Below are 18196 nucleotides of genomic sequence, written 5' to 3'. Positions count from 1 at the left end.
CACGACATGGAGCAAGAGGCTCAGGTTCAGGATCAGGATCAGGATCCGGCTCGGGCGCTGGATCCGAGCAGGTTGATGACGGACTACGCGAGTCCATCGCATCTGAGATCACGAGAGGTATCCTTGAGTCGACCCTGGTTCTTTTCGGGTCGATCAAGGAAGGGATTTTTGAGTTGATGGAGGATCGCCTCCGAGCATTCAGGAATGATCTGGCGTCTAGCCAGACGGGTAGGCGCACACTGTCCTTCAAGGACTTCCGAGGGAGTGGTGCGCCAGATTTTCACAGGGTGAAGAACCCCATTGCTGTCAGGAGATGGATCGTAGACATTAAGTCTGCGCAGTTGACGAGTTTCTGCCCGGAAGGGTCGAATGTAACGTCGTGATTTTTACTCCATTTAAAAAAAACATTTATTTAACAGAATATGTTAGCGGAAGACTTAGTTTATTATTATTATTATTATTATTATTATTATTATTATTATTATTATTATTATTATTATTATTATTTTCAACCATTCCAAAAACCACACGTTACCATTTTCATAAATCAAAATTCAACCGTTTAATTATGGCAAAAAAGGGTTCAACAAAATAAAAACCAAATGTGCTCAAGTGGCATCTTCATTAAAACTAACTACCCAAAAGGAACCCAACCTCACCAAGCAATGCTCCTAAGCTACCTGTACCAATCAAATGGCATTCAACAAATAAACAAGTGTCAGTAACCGCCTTGTGAGCCGACAAGTTGTACAGAACCAAAAGGAAAACACACAATTCCCGTAAGGGTCACTCATGCAAATCATGATAATAGCATAGTCAAGAAAAACAAATAACATGATAACATAATTTATTTCAATCATATAGTTTTCAACTTAACCAACCGATTATGACATATAATTTAATTCACCGTTTATTATATGTAATTTTTAATTTAACCGATTAACAACTTTGGGGTTCCTTAGGGAGAGTCTACCCAACAACTTAACCCCATTCACTACTCGTGTGCTCAGCCAGTTTAGTGCTCTAAGTGGCTTATGACTTCCATCCGAATACACCAACCCCAAGACTTCCACTTTCGCTACTCCGACTTGCAAAGTACAAGTACTTTACGGTGTCATTCAAGATCGGTACAAACGGTGCCAATTTTACCGATACACCTCCCGATTCCCAGGTGATGTTTGCTCCAGCCACACCATAAAGCCAACACCACTCCAGTTCTCGTACACCAAGGTGCACACGAACCACGTGTCACACGACCATCTAGAAAAGTTCGTGTAACTAATCACTGTTATGGCTTAAGCTCTTTCAACCTATTAGGCTTGCAAGGTTCTACCCATGTCACCGTTATACCCCGCAAAAGCATGCATACACCATAATAATCATGTTACTCTTACAACTTAAACGAGTAATTATCATGTAATGAAGTTCGTTAAGATGTCACCATATATTAGCATATAACTACAAATTCGTGAAACACCATATCTGCATGCAATTTACAACGTTCACATAACATGAATATCACCATAGCAACTGATACCAAGGAATAACCACACATAAGATGCAAACAATATATTTTCAAAAATTATCACAAAAATCTAGCATGAATCATAATTTGCATCAACAATCCACGTATGAGATGTAGTTTTCGGTTATGTACTAAAGTCAACAAAATTGTCGACTCGCCTTATGTTTGAAGCGAGCTCTTTTTTTTTACTTCAAGCCTTGAACCTTCTTGAAGTTTTCAAGTTTTCACCTAATAATCACACATACCAAAATCATCAAGATGGGGTCCAAGTTTCATTAACACCTTTAATTTCTTAATGGGTTACATATTTTTTTAAGTTTCACAGCTTGACCATTGTTCAGTGTTTTGGTCATAAAATAGAATTTGTAACTCCGATTGAGCTGAATCTGGACTTTCTGAAAACTAGACTCGATTTCCTACATATTATACAGAGAGGGGAATCGGTCAATTCTGCTCAGATTAGCAGCTACAGCCCTCGCAAGATGGGGCAAAGTTGCTGTGCAGATTTCCAATAATTGCCAAAAATCAACGTATGATTCAAGACCTTGGACAAAGGATTAAAGCCACATGACTTAACACACCAAAAGCTTGAATGAAGGTATTAAGACATAAATTAAGTGGTTTATGAAAAGACTAAGAATTGACTAAAAGATGATTGGAAAGTAAGATGCCCTATACACTTAACACCAAACATCTTCATACACCAATAAAGACTTAGTTCACCTTCAAGATACATATAGGGATGAACTTTGAGTGAACTTTAGACACACATTATATGGTTTTCAAGTTTGTTGTTCAGCCTCCAAGTCATGGTTTTGAAGACCAAAAGTACAAACAATACTACCAAGAGTTGTGAGGACTTTCAAACTAGACTTTTTTGATACAATCTTTGCTAGTTCAAACAACATAATTATCTACATATCACGGACTCTAGGGGCTGTTTTGAGGGTCTTAAGGAATGCCCAAAGCATGACTTCAATGTATGAAACCACCCATAAGGATTTGAGATAAAAGGGACAAGAGATATAACAACAGGAACAATTTTTTTTTTTTACTTCAACATTCCAATTATCATTTGAGTACCAACACCAATTTGTGAGAGTGTTTCATGTGATTTTCACAGCCACAATTGATCCAGAAACACACTCTATGCGACTAGAAACTGGTCCAACATAATTCTAGAGTGTAGAATAGAAAGACAAGATTAATTGCATCAATTGGACAGCAACTTAAACTCACAATTCAATCAAATTTCTAGGAATTAGAGTTTGATCACATGAGAAAGAGGCGATTAAGAATGATAGCAGTGGAGTATGTTTGATTCCTAGCCTCAATTGAAGTCACCACCACGAATCCTTCCTCCTGTCGATCGACCACCACCAAAATCAGAGGTCCCTTTTTTTTCCACGTCGATGCTCCCACAGATAAATGGGTTCCATCGATTATTTTCCCTTTTCTTCTTGGCCTTCAACTGACGACGCAAACAATGAAGGGAGGAGTAGTGATCGTTTTTTTTTTCTCGTTGCCCTTACTTGATTCACACTCCTCTCACAGTCTCTCCCTCGCAATCGGTCATGCTTTACTTTTTTTCTTCTTCCTAGTCGACACCACACAAGAACGAAGTCCATAAATTGACTTTTGGATCGGCTCATAATTCACGTTCAATGGAAACGGAAGTGAAGAAGAATCGATTCAATATGATGTACGTTATAACAAAATTTCATTTTTAGTCCCCCAAGTTATTTCCAATTAATTCGTTTAACACTATATCCATTTTCTTAATAAATCAAGTTTCTTTTAATGACATTTCAACCCCTCTATGTCATATTATATATATATATATATATATATATATATATATATATATATATATATATATATATATATATATATATATACACACACATAAATCCATTTAAACTAAAAAATATATATTTGTTAAATATATTGGCTAATTATTTTTTTTGGTATCAATTCACACCCTTTTTATTTAACTTATAAACATACAAGCTAAAAATCATTTATAAGAATAATTATTCGATTAACGGAGGCTAACGTTGTTTATAGAAGAATTTTCGGGTCGTTACATCGAAGGTCCACTTTGCTGTGGGATGTCTGAGGGATAGAGCCAGAGATTGGTGGGAGTCGGTTGGTGACTCGTTGGGAGCCCCAGCCATCGAGGCTATGACTTGGTTAGATTTTGTGACCAGATTCAGGGCTGAGTTTGTACCAGCTGTGGAGCTTCAGCAGCTGGCCAGAGAGTTTTTGGATATGAGACAGACTACGGAGACTGTGGCAGAGATCACCGCCAAGTTCCGGGAGAGGGCCCTTTTGGTGCCCCAGTATGCGGGAGATGAGGATATGAGGAGGACCCGCTATCACGACATGTTGAGGGCCGACATCAGGGAGCATGTCAACTATTCAGCCTGCCCGACCCTGGAGTCCATGATTGCCAGGGCGCGGGAGAGGGAGCTCGATTTGGAGCATGTCAGGAAGAGGAAAGCAGAGTCTGAGCAGGTTTCAGGGGTTTCGGGGAAGAAGCCCAAGGGATCCGACGTTAGGTCGAAGGGCCAGCCGGGCCAAAGCCGCTGTAGGAAATGCGGTAGGCCGCATGAGGGAGCTTGTAGAGCGGGATCATCCGGCTGCTATAAGTGCGGCAAGATGGGGCACTATGTAAGGGATTGTACTGCCCCCGCCCTGCAGTGCAGATTTCAGATTTGATTTGCTTCCATTGCAATCAGAGGGGCCACAAGAAGGCCAACTACCCTAGATTAACAGTAGCGGCGCCAGCAGCGGCACCGACCCCAGCAGCAGCGCGGGTTACGGATGGCCGAAATGCCATGGTAGAGGCTCCAGTGGTGCGGAGCCGAGCATTTCAGTTGACAGCCAAGGAGGCACGCGCTGCACTCGATGTGGTGACGGGTATGATTTCTTTCTTATGCTTTTATGTTATGTCGCTATGATTTCAATATGTTATGTATGTGCTTTGTTTAGGATCGTTCCATGTGAACGGTATCCCAGTTCAGGTATTGTTTGATTCGGGTGCTACCCGATCGTTTGTCTCTCTTGCGCTTAGCAAGAAGTTTCATGAGTAATCGGGTATGCTGGATTGCCCTTTGGAGGTCGAGATTGCGGACGATCGGTCAGTGCGAGCATCAGAGGTCTACCGGGATTGTGTTTTGAGGCTGTTCGAGGAGCGTTACCTGGTAGACTTGGTTCTTATACCTTTGCGGGGGAACAATGTTATTATTGGTATGGATTGGCTAAGCCCCAATGGGGCAGTGATTGACTGCGCGCAACAGTTGGTGCGGATCGGGACCCCAAGTGGGGGAGAGCTGGTGGTTCAGGGCGAAAGGCCACAGCAAGGACCAACTTTATGTTCAACAGCGAGAGCTAGGCGCTACCTTCAACAGGGTTGCGCATGATTTTTCGCCTATGTCATGCATACCCGGGAGGCGGGTAAGGCGACGATGGGCGACGTGCCCGTAGTACGAGAGTTTGCGGATGTATTCCCCGAGGAGTTGCCTGGGATACCTCCAGAGAGGCAGGTGGAGTTCAGGAACGACCTTGTCCCTGGTGCGGCTCCGATAGCCAAAGCACCGTATCAGTTGGCTCCTCCTGAGATGCAGGAGTTGTCTACGCAGCTGCAGGAGCTGTTAGACAAGGGATTCATTAGACCGAGCAGTTCACCCTGGGGAGCCCCAATTCTATTTGTGAAGAAGAAGGACGGGTCGCACTGGATGTGTATAGACTACCGGGAGCTGAATAAGGTGACGGTGAAGAACCGTTACCCACTCCCGAGGATTGATGACCTCTTTGACCAGCTGCAGGGAGCATCTTGGTTCTTCAAGATTGATCTGCGTTCAAGATATCATCAGATGAGGGTCAGAGAGGAGGATGTGCAGAAGACTGCGTTTCGGACGTGCTATGGCCACTATGAGTTCGTGGGGATGCCTTTCGGGCTCACCAATGCTCTTGCCGCGCTCATAGATCTCATGAACCGCGTGTGAAGATGTAACATACACGTTTTGAAATCGTGTTTTAAGTAAATAATATTATGATATATTATGTGAATTTGAATGTTGAGTTCTAACAGATAGCTTTAATAGAAAAGAAGTAAAACTATGTTTAGAATCACTCATAAAATATTGGAAGTCTTATGAGATTCCAATTAAAAGCCAAATAGTGAAATATAGAGAAAATATAAAATTTGGAATAAGTAAAATTTTATTATTGAAAGTTGTAGATAATCTCGTTAGAAACATTTAGGCGAAAACCTCATCGAAATCCGAGTTATAACGAAGAAGTTATAACCAAACGAAGATCCGTGATAAATCCGGAAAATACTTTGTCGCGTAAAAATTTAGTTTTCGATAAACTAATTTTTAGCCTTAATGATGTAAATGAAAGTTGTAGAACTCGTGAAAATAATCAACTTTCATATAAAGACCGTTTGAATCTGACTTCGTATGAGGAAATTATGATTTTTCGAAGTTTCAGCTTAGCAGTAGACAGCTAAAAACTCGAATTTTAGATCGATTGATTTTTAGCCGACACAACCTAAACGAGAATTGAAGGTCTCGTCATTAGTAGTGCAACGGTAAAAAGTCTGACGAAAACGGACGTCGGATGAAGAAGTTATGAATTTTTAACGGATTTTCCTGTCCCGGTCTGTTAAAATAATAATATTAAAATTAAAGTCAAAATTAGCCGACGAAGTCTAAACGAAAGTTGTAGAGCATAATTTTAGCTATGCGTGCATATAAAGAACGTAAAAAACGGAGCTCGTATGTGAAAGTTACGGATTTTAGAAGTTTTTGCACAAAAATCGAGAAATCTCGCATACGTGGACTTCGGCCACGTCACCCTCGCTTAAAACATGCCACGTATCCGAAATTGGTGAGTCACCGAAGCCAGCTCCCGGTTTTCAAGAAAACTCCCGGTTTTCAACGACGAAAGTCATATTTAGAGCCGAAGTACTGCCCAAATTAATATTTTAGCCCCCGGTTATTTCACGGTGAGTTTAATATATAGAAATAATTGTATGTTATGTGTTATATGTGCTACGTGCTTTTCAGTGTTATTATTCTGGGTTATTTTTATTTGCTATTTTTAATAGCAAAGAAACACCTTTGACCATGTGATCAGTGAAATGACTTAGATTCACGTTGGTACTGGTATGTAGCCTCTGGCCATGTGGAACATGTCTCCGTAAGAGAATGAATTCTATTCTATGGTAGTGGCAGAAGGTTAGACAGGGCTATAAGCCTGAAATCTACCGAAATGTTAATCCGAAGTTGTATATCTTCTGTGCCGTTTGGGCCAAAGCTTTATTGATGTATATCAAACATGGAAATTGTTATGTCTCATTGATTGTATATCTTTAAATCAAACCAATGATTGATATGGAATGTTTGTCACATGATTCATATATGCCCTTGTTGTTCCTTGTTCCTCTTTGCTTCTGCCCTATTAAAGTATATATATATATATATATGGCATAACGTTATATTGTATCTATTATTGAACTCACTAAGCGTCACCGCTTACTCTCTCGATGTTTAACAAATTGCAGGAAATAAACATCCAATATAGTTATATACTGGTAGAAGATTTTTGAATAGTTTGAAACTATTGTATCGATAGAAGCTTATGAATAGTTTGAAACTATTGTATTTTGCACTCCCATATGTATAAAACTATAGAATCCTAGGAACTTATGTAATATATAACACTTTAAAATAGTCGGTTTGTATCCAGTAGTTTGTAATCTCTTTATCAATGTAAAATATTGTTTTTATGAATATTCAAGTAGCATGTTTTGGAGTAACTATATTGTCGAGTATGAAAGTTTGGGTCTTTCATAAATACGAAAGTTAGGGTCTTTCAATCATGGTATCAGAGCAGTAGTTTGAGTGAACTAAATTCCACGGATTGGTATTTAGACTTAAACTATTGGAAGTTCAATATATGAACTAAATCATTGTAAGTATAGGGATACAAACCATAGGAAATATATAAGTAAAAGTATTAGGTAATAATAAACCCTAATATTCTAAAATACAATGTTACTCCGTATTGCAGAGCAATGGCTTAACAGGTTAGTAGCCATACCCCTGAGGTTGGTGGAGGTCCTCAACCCGAGGAAGTGAATACTCCAGTATCTCCTCGTGAGGAGCGACTCTTGGGTAAACTTACCGGTGTTATTCGACAGACTCTCGAAGAACACAAAAAGAATGGTGATAAGGGAAAAGAGAAAGCCACTGGAGAATCTTCAAAAGGAGAGGTGAAGCGTCCCTCGTTCAAAGATTTCAAGAGTAGTGGTGCTAGAGAGTTTTCCGGTGTTCTCAATCCCATTATTGTTCTTACTTGGATCCAGAACACAGAGAAAGTGTTTCGTATTTATCATGTGGATAATGAAGAGAAAGCTAACTATGCTTCCGCAATGCTCATCGGAGAAGCCTTGGTCTGGTGGGAAGCAACATATGAAGCTCTCAACGGGTTTGACCAGGAGAATTTAGCCTGGGAAATGTTTAAAACTCGTTTGCTAGAGAAGTATTGTCCTCTAGACATGAGGAGGAGATTGGAGAAGGAATTCCTCGAGCTTAAACAAGGAGGAATGACTGTGAATGAGTATGAAACTCAGTTTAATCAAAGAGCAAGGTTTTCTACAAAGTATATTCCAACTGAAGACGAGAAAATTCAGTTATTCATGGAGGGACTACGACATGAGATCCACGATTTCGTTGCCAATCAAGAAGTTTTGTCATTCGATAAAGCCGTTGAATATGCTCGAAGACGTGAGCATGACTTAGAAATACGTGGTGCCACTGTTACTGCTCCGAAGCATCCACGTACTGAAAGAACTGTTCCTTCTTTTCTACCAGCTCAATCCGTTCGGACTGAGCCTGGTAATCAAGTTCAAACTCAAAGTGTCTCTCGTGGACGCGGTAGATCACAATCTTTTTCTATGCAATCGCCTTCATGTCGTATTTGTGGAAGGAATCATCCGGTCCAATGCAAAATAGACAAGGAATCCATTGTCTGTTATGGATGCGGAGAAAAGGGTCATATAAAGCCAGCTTGCCCAAGAAAAGATGTTACTTGCTATGCATGTGGTATTACTGGCCACAAGAAGCGTTTTTGCCCTACTCTTACTAGTCAGATGACGAGAAGTCAAGCTTCTGTTCAACAACCGGCGAGAAGCCAAGTCCCTGTTCAACAATCAAAGGGTACTCCAACTAAAAAGAAGGAGGTGCCAAAAGCTAGGGGTCGTGCATTCCAGATTACCTCAGAGGAGGCACGCAAGGACCCGAATGTTGTGACGGGTACATTTCTTGTCAACTCTAGACCTGCTCACATCTTATTTGATTCTGGTGCCTCAGATTCTTTTGTGTCTTACGAATTTGCGCATTCCTTTCAAATTGCTTGCTTTGTACTTGCACAACCATTTCACGTAGATACTGCGGGAAGTATATCATTACTTGCTGATAAAGTCTATAGAGGTTGTGTTATAGAAATTGAAGGCTATACTTTTCTCGCTAACCTGATCCCTATCACCTTGCCCAACTTTGATATTATTCTCGGCATGGATTGGTTATCAAAGAACCACGCTGAACTCTTGTGCTATGAAAAGATAGTACGCATTCCTATTGAAGGGGAGAATCCTATCTATGTCTACGGTGAACAAAGACTCTTAAAATTAATCTCTTTCCTTAAAGCTCGTAAATTCATATCGAAAGGATGTTCTATCTATCTGGCCTACACAGTTGATGTCTCAAAAGAGGAGAAGAAAACTATAAATGATGTTCTCGTTGTTAACGAATATCCTGATATTTTCCCCGATGACTTGCCTGGCCTTCCTCCAGATAGGCAAGTAGAATTTCGAATTGACCTTGTGCCTGGTGCTGCTCCGATTGCAAAGACTCCTTATCGTCTTGCGCCAGCTGAGATGAAAGAAATGATGATCCAACTGCAAGAACTACTTGACAAGGGTTTCATTCGACCGAGTACCTCTCCCTGGGGTGCTCCGGTACTGTTTGTCAAGAAGAAAGATGGATCGATGCGGATGTGCATTGATTATCGTGAGCTGAATAAGGTGACTATCAAGAACAAGTACCCACTACCTCGCATCGACGATTTATTCGATCAACTTGAAGGCGTTAGCTATTTCTCAAAAATTGATTTAAGATCTGGCTATCATCAGTTGAAAGTTCACGAGCAGGATGTACCAAAGACTGCTTTTCGTACTCGATATGGGCATTATGAATTTCTTGTTATGCCGTTTGGTTTAACAAACGCTCCGGCTGTATTCATGGATATGATGAATCGGGTATGCCGCCTAATGCTCGATAAATCAGTCATCGTATTCATTGATGATATTCTAATCTATTCCAAGTCTGAAGCTGATCATGCCATTCATATTCGTGCGATATTGGAACTTCTTCGAAAGGAGAAACTATATGCTAAATTCTCGAAATGTGAATTTTGGCTTCGCCAAGTTTAATTTCTCGGCCATGTTATTTCTAGTGATGGTGTATCCGTAGATCCTATCAAAATCGAAGCCATTCAAAATTGGGAAGTGCCCCGTAATGCTTCCGAAATTCATAGTTTCTTAGGTCTCTTGGGATATTACCGGAGATTCATTAAAGACTTTTCTCGTATAGTCGTACCTCTCACGAGTCTTACACAGAAAGAAGTGAAGTTCGAATGGAGTGAAACCCAAGAAAGAGCTTTCTCAACTCTAGAAGATCTTTTGACTCATGCTCCAATCTTATCACTCCCAGAAGGTGATGATGACTTCTCCGTATATAGAGATGCTTCAAGATTGGGACTCGGTTGTGTGTTGATGCAACGTGGCAAAGTGATAGCCTATGCCTCAAGACAACTGAAAGATTATGAAAAGAATTATCCCACTCATGATCTCGAACTCGCTGCAGTGGTATTTGCCCTAAAACTTTGGAGGCATTATCTTTTTGGTACAAAGTGCCAACTATTTACCGACCACAAAAGTCTCAAGTATATATTCAGTCAGCAAACTTTGAATATGAGACAACAACGAGCCATGGAGCCGATCAAAGATTATGATTGTGAAATCCTATATCATCCTGGAAAAGCTAACGTGGTTGCTGATGCACTTAGCAGAAAAGTTTATCGCAATAGTATGTGTTATGCCATTACTCATACTACAGTAAAATTCACTATTTTAGATGAATTAGAGAAATGGCAAGAAGAGGCCCTAAAGCCAGAAAATGTGAAGAAAGAAGGGATGATACATTATAATGATGCTCTACTTGATAATCCGCGAGGATTAAAGGTATTCAAGAATCGATTGTGGATTCCAAAGATCGGTGGATTGAGACAGAAGATTTTAGATGAAGCCCATAAATCTAAACTGTCAATCCATCTTGGTACAAGTAAAATGTACTATGATGTAAGAGTTGATTATTGGTGGCCTGGATTAAAGAAAGACATTGGAAGATATGTACATGAATGCTTAGTATGCTTACAAGTCAAAGCAGAGCACCAAAAGCCTTATAGAACCCCAGAAAGTCTTAGTGTTCCTGTATGGAAATGGGAAGAATTGTCCATGGATTTCATTACCAAATTGCCAAAGACTGCTAGACAACATGATAGCATTTGGGTAATCGTCGACCGCCTGACTAAAAGCGCTCATTTTCTTGTCATGCGTGAAACGGCACCAATGGAGAAATACGCACAAGTATACTTGGATGAAATTGTGGCAAGACATAGTGTGCCACTAAAGATCATCTCCGATCGTGATACTCGCTTCACTTCTCGCTTTTGGGCGAGTATGCAACGTGAATTAGGATCTCGAGTTGCTCTCAGCACAACATATCATCCCTAGACAGATGGTCAAACGGAGAGAACAATCCAAACAGTAGAAGATATGCTTCGTGCATGTGTCTTGGAGTTCGGTGGTAATTGAGATAAATACTTACCTCTTGTCGAATTCTCGTATAATAATATTTACCACGCTTCAATCAAAATGCCACCATACGAAGCATTATATGGTCGCAAGTGTCGTACTCTATTATGTTGGCGATACATAGGACAGAAGATCCTTGGAGGCCCTGAAATGATTCAAGACACCACCGACAAAATTCAAATCGTACGAGAAAGAATGAAAGCGGCCCAGGATCGACAGAAGTCCTATACAGAAAAGAGAAGACGACCCATAGAATTCCAAGTGGGTGATTTCGTGATGCTGAAGGTATCTCCATGGAAAGGCCTTATGAGATTTGGGAAGAAAGGAAAGTTAAGTCCTAGATTTGTTGGTCCTTTCAAAATCATCTAGAGAATTGGAAAGCAAGCATACCGCTTAGAATTACCTGAAGATTTGGCAGGTATTCATGATGTGTTTCATGTGAGCTATCTGCGCAAATGCTTGAGCATCAATGATGAGACAGTTCCATTATCCGAGGTGAAATTGGATAATAAGTTAAGATATGTAGAAGAGTCGGAAGAGATCGTAAATGAAAGAACAACTAATCTACGTAATAAAGAAGTGGATTTGGTGTTTGTCAAGTGGAAACACCATCGAGGCCCAAATTATACTTGGGAAAATAAGAATGAGATAAGAGCAAAATATCCCCATTTATTTTAATCGATGTAATTTCGGGGATGAAATCCTCAAAAGGAGGAGGCATTTGTAACATACACGTTTTGAAATCGTGTTTTAAGTAAATAATATTATGAAATATTATGTGAATTTGAATATTGAGTTCTAACAGATAGCTATTACTAGAAAAGAAGTAAAACTATGTTTAGAATCACTCATAAAATATTGGAAGTCTTATGAGATTCCAATTAAAAGCCAAATAGTGAAATATAGCGAAAATATAAAATTTGGAATAAGTAAAATTTTATTACTGAAAGTTGTAGATAATCTCGTTAGAAACATTTAGGCGAAAACCTCATCGAAATCCGAGTTATAACGAAGAAGTTAAAACCAAACGAAGATCCGTGATAAATCCGGAAAATACTTTGTCGCGTAAAAATTTAGTTTTCGATAAACTAATTTTTAGCCTTAGTGATGTAAATGAAAGTTGTAGAACTCGTGAAAATAATCAACTTTCATATGAAGACCGTTTGAATCTGACTTCGTATGAGGAAGTTATGATTTTTCGAAGTTTCAGCTTAGCAGTAGACAGCTAAAAACTCGAATTCTACATTGAGTCATTTTTAGCCGACACAACCTAAATGAGAATTGAAGGTCTCGTCATTAGTAGTGCAACGGTATAAAGTGTGACAAAAACGGACGTCGGATGAAGAAGTTATGAATTTTTAACGGATTTTCCTGTCCCGGTCTGTTAAAATAATAATATTAAAATTAAAGTCAAAATTAGCCAACGAAGTCTAAACGAAAGTTGTAGAGCATAATTTTAGCTACGCGTGCATATAAAGAACGTAAAAAACGGAGCTCGTATGTGAAAGTTATGGATTTTAGAAGTTTTTGCACAAAAACCGAGAAATCTCGCATACGTGGACTTCGGCCACGTCACCCTCGCTTAAAACATGCCACGTATCCGAAATTGGTGAGTCACCAAAGCCAGCTGGCAAGACGTGTCGCCTGCCCTCGCATCCGAAGTCCGGTCTGCTAAGAATCTGATGCGTGCCCTTTATCATGTGTGCGAGCCTCGTAAGGGTGCCACGTCCGAAGCCTCAGACTAGACCTTGGTCCAATCAGAAGCCGACACTGAGCCCCTCGCATGCGCAACCCACGTGCGAGCCACCTGCGCACCCTCGCCCTGCTGATGTCGTGTGTCCTTGTTGCTGACTCCCCTTCCTTAGCCGACTTCGGACCTCCCTATAAATTGATAAGATAAGAAAAACTAACTTGAAGATCGATTAGATCTTAAACAGGTAAAATAAAGAGCAAACAGCAAGAACACGAAAACAGTAAACAACTCAAGAATGGATCGAACAATGTCGAATGATTATAAACAATCCTCAGAAGAGCTCGATGAAGAACTACAACTGTAGAGGATTAAAGGTTTACAAGAACGATAAAGAAATCTGCAAAGCTATCGTAATTCTGTAAATCGTATTCTAGATCGTTAACCTAATATGCATGCAAGCATATTATTATATAGTAAACCCTACAAGCTCACGGTTGGACACGCCTAAACCGGAGCACAAAACATGGACTATAAACCGAGCCCAATGACGCAATACAAAATAATTCCTACGCTACCCAACAATCTCCCCCTTTGCGTCAATTGGAGCGAGATCATTACTTCTTGCTTGGGCCAGCAGCAGCAGGAACCTTCTTCTTTACAGTCTGAAACAGACGAGAGATAAGAGCAAGTATCGTTTGTCTGAATCAGATGTACCACTGAATCATGTCGTTAAAGTATTTGATATCATCCGCTGCATTTTCTTTACACCGATGGATGATCCCCAGCACATGCTCTAGACAAGCAGTGGTATAAAGATGTTTATCCGCTAAGGAAAAGAGACATTTCTGTCCTTCAGCCCTAGTGAACATGACCGAATTTCGCCTTGGGTCAATCTTTCCCATCTTCATCTGGTTCAGATCACTGGCTGAGCCAACAGGAGATATCTTCGGTTTCTTCTTGAAGACATTGGCAATCTCCTGATCCATCAGGGCTACCTCCATGATATAACATACCAACATCCTTTTGAGAATGTCTATGATCGGACCATATTCAGCTTCATTAGTCAAAAGGATGTTGTGCAGAACAATCCAGTCATGGGGATTGAGGTTCGGTAGATCTGCTAAAGATATGAGATGTTCGGTTTTTGCAAACCCTCTGATCACCCTGAACCGAACATTGATGAATCTCCCTTCGGTATATGGCTTCAAAACCTGAACGTTGACTATCTTCTGAGCGCTCCAGGTTTGATACTGTGGTTGAGCAGCCTTCAGATAGAACTCGATTAATTCTCGATCAACCTCCAGATGAGGATGAGGGACTTCGGCAACGCAGGCGAAGGCGTGAAAGATGAACGCCTTTCGGGTTAAGGGCATGTCGAACTGCGAGTCGACAGAATTATAGCAGTCGAAGGAGATCACCGGTTCGAGCCATAGGATGCTCGGAGTATCGATAGCCTCCTTAATCATTCTCTCTCGAGTCCAAGCAGGGAAAAGAGTCTTCCTGCTCTCGAGGAGATCGTGGGCTTCTTTCTGTTTGCGTTCAGCTTCTTCAGCTTCTCGCGCCACACGAATGTTGTCATTATCAACATTGCGACTATTTTTGCGTTTCAGCAAGTCAGCAATGGTTTCTTGATCATCTTCATCTTCTTCCTCAGCTATCTTCTTTCCTTTATCCTTCACACCCGAACCCGAAGTCTGACCAGTAGGAGGAGGTTCGGTTGTGTGAGCAGCTTTTGAGGAAGGAGGTGGTTTCGATCCGGACTTCACTTCTCCCCCTTGTTTCGGAGTGGACACGAAACTAGGTAGCCCTTCTATTTTACTGAGGAGGCCCAGGGCAGGAGCAAGTTTTTCAGCAAGGGTTCGCCTCACCGAATGGTTGAGAATCGGATCGTGTGCTTCCAGGATGTTGGATATGGCAGAGTGTACATCAGAAACACATGTTTTGATGACCTCCCGTTCGGATCGAAGAGTGTCAAGTTGTTGCTGAGAGTTGGAAAGCTGAGCACTCTTGACCTTGAGGGCGGTGGTTTTGCTTGCAAGAACGTCCATCAAAGAGTTTTCTGCAGCGAGATCCTCTTGGAGTTTAGAGAGGCGCTCGTCGATGGAGGCACGAAGGGCCGAGTTGTCGTCACTAATTGATTGGCGAAGGGTAGCGAACGACTTTAACTCCATGGAGACGAACGTGGCCAATTGTTGAACGATTGGTTCCAACGTTGTCTTTGTAGCATCGACACTCTCCTGTAAAGACTTTAACAGGGTAAAGGCGTCAGAGAATAGTTTATCGAATTTTTCAGTCGCAGCCTCACATGCTTTTGTTGAGGCGTCAATGGCGGCAGTGGCTGAAGCGACGGAATCATGCTGAGCCCGGGAGAAGGCATCAACGATCTTCTGAAGAGCAGCTTCAGAGAGAGAGAGAGAGGATTGAGAATTGGAGGAGGAAGCAATGAGCAAATCGACCTTCTCATGTAACTCCTTAAGGTGCTTCTTTGTTACTAGAGCATCCTCATCACCGTCGCTTTGGACCTGAAACGGACTAAAATAGACCGAATCAAATTGCATGTTCTCCCCGCCAAGGAAAGGGTTATCTCCGTCAGAGGCATGACCGGGAGATGGTGGTGGTGGTGAAGCTGGTGGTGTAGTGGTGTGAGTGGGTTCAGGTTGAGTTTGAGGAGGGGTAGGTTCGGTTGGTGTTTGAGTGGGAGTGGGTTCGGGTGGTTGTTGGGTTTCGGTCGTGTGTATAGGTTCGGTTACTGGTGGTGTTTCGGTTGCATTGGTATGAACCCCCGTATCAGATACGTTGGTTGTAACCTTTGCAGTGGCTGTTGTTGTTGTATCAGTGAAAATGGGTGGTGGTATAGGGAAAGAGGTTGGAGGAATGGTGGTAGTAGGGGTTATGGTGGGAATGGAAGTGGGAATTGTTTGAGTAGGAGAGGAAATTGGTGAGTTATGGATTTCCATGTCAGGGGTAGGTGATCTGGGTGGGGTGTTGCCTCTTGGAGGGGTGTTGCCTCTTTGAGAGTCGTCCGAATCCGAACTCTCACCCTCCGACTCGTCGGAAGAGGAAGCGATAATGAGCTTTCGCTTTGGTTTAGTCTTTCGCCTCTTCTGCTGCGGGGACTGAGCAGCTTTAGGAGCCTTCCTCTTTTTAGGAGAAGGGCCTTTAGCCCCTTTCGCCACTTGCTTCCCTTTATCTGCCTTTTTGCCTCTTGAAATAGGCTTATCAGCATCGTGAATGGACTTGAGCATCTCCTGCGTGAGCTCCCTCGGTCCAGACTGCTTGAACTCCTTGATAGTCCGGATGATCCTGCTGTCAGATGGAACATCGCCGTACATGGTCTCCGGGATGGAGCCAATGAAAGAAAAGCTAGATGCATCTGAGACGATAATCTTCGTGGTATCGAATGTACCAATCGAAGACATCGATGCACCGACAGCAGTGGGAACATCGTGCTTATCCATCGCCCATTTAGTAACGATGGTCCAGAACCTGGCATACGACACCTCAGAATGTCGTGAAGAGGAGGATAAACTCTGGATGAGTTGTTGCCAGAGAACCAACACATAATCAAGATTGACTCCGTTGTAAACCCCGTACATGATGGAGAGAAAGAGCCGACTGGAGCCGTCTGAACCTGAGCTCCGTTCTGAGAGACCCTTGAAGAGGACAGTGAACATGCCATTCCACTGTGGCGGCAAACATGACTTTTTAAACTTCGCGACGGAGTTGAGCACCTCCGTGTACCCCATATTATAAAACATATTGTAGAGATGGCCCAACGGAATTGTCTCCGGATTAACCCTAGAAAGGTCAGCAGCAAACCCAAGCAATGAGCCAAATCGTTGCCTGGAAATCGAGGCTTGGTGATCAGCAACCTCGAAGAAGATTCTATCGACTGCTTTGTCATAATGTGCAGTCGCATAGATCTGCGATAATATTTCCATGGGCACTGTTTCCACCCGTGAAAGTGCAGGAGCGATAGGGGAATACTTCAGGCACTCGATAATCGGGAACATGTAGGAATCGTACGCCTGAGGGGTTAAGTCAATCACCAAACACTGTTGAGGGCGAATGGGAAGAATGTGGGAAGTAGCATGAATTGACGATGATTCTGCCATTGTTGAAGTGGGGAAGAAGATGATGAACAGTTAGGTTTTCTGGGAATTTTTGCTCTCTTGGAAATTTGGATGCGGTAAAGAGGTAAAAGGGAGATGAGGTCGCCTTTTATAGTGGATTGCAGGAGAGAGAAAAATCTGTTCAAATCTTCTATCGAAATACGAAAGGTTTTCTCCGGATTTTGACTGATGCGTGACAGTTAAGGAATGCGATGATCATGCATGAGAGAGAATGTCAGATTCCTTGGAACGCGCCGCTCAACAAGCGCCGTTTCTGAAGAAACCGTTTCACATTCACACGCGCCTTGTTGTGCCAGAGAGGAACCGTTTCAAAAATGCACACGCGTCCATGGTGTCAGTTAAGGAGTGGACGTTTCAAAATCGCATGCGTTCCCTTTTTACCGCCGGTTGAAATTCAATCCATAAGACTCCCGCCTGAGTCAGCAACTCTTCATCTATCCTTGTAACGGCATCTTTTTAAGAATACGCCCACGTGGATTAATTTTGACCACGTCTTTAGAATTAAGCACCGAACCAATGAAAAAGCCTGTAATAATTAGAACCAGAATTTTGGAAAATCAAAGATTTTCGTGCTAAGGGGTGTAAAAAGAAAAGAAATAAAGCAAATCTTTTTAGGAATAAATGTGATGTCAATAATGACACGAAACAAATGCTCCCGGGCACGAATCTCTTCCTTCAAAGTCAAGAGAGACCTTAAAGTGTTAGTGTGGTTTCCTGTTGAATAACGATCAAACACTTATTAAGAAGTGTTGAAAGGCTTCTTTTAATTAGGCTCCTTAGGGTGGCTTTAGCTTTGATTCAACAGTTCTAATCTTGAAATAAGATAGAAAGTGAACAAAGTACTTGTGAGACCGGTGTAGTCTATTGAACAAGTAGGCATGAAATAATGTTAAAGT

Source organism: Lactuca sativa, chromosome 8, assembly GCF_002870075.4.
Source record: "Lactuca sativa cultivar Salinas chromosome 8, Lsat_Salinas_v11, whole genome shotgun sequence".
Lineage (NCBI taxonomy): Eukaryota > Viridiplantae > Streptophyta > Magnoliopsida > Asterales > Asteraceae > Lactuca > Lactuca sativa.
Note: the sequence above shows the minus strand (reverse complement) of the source record.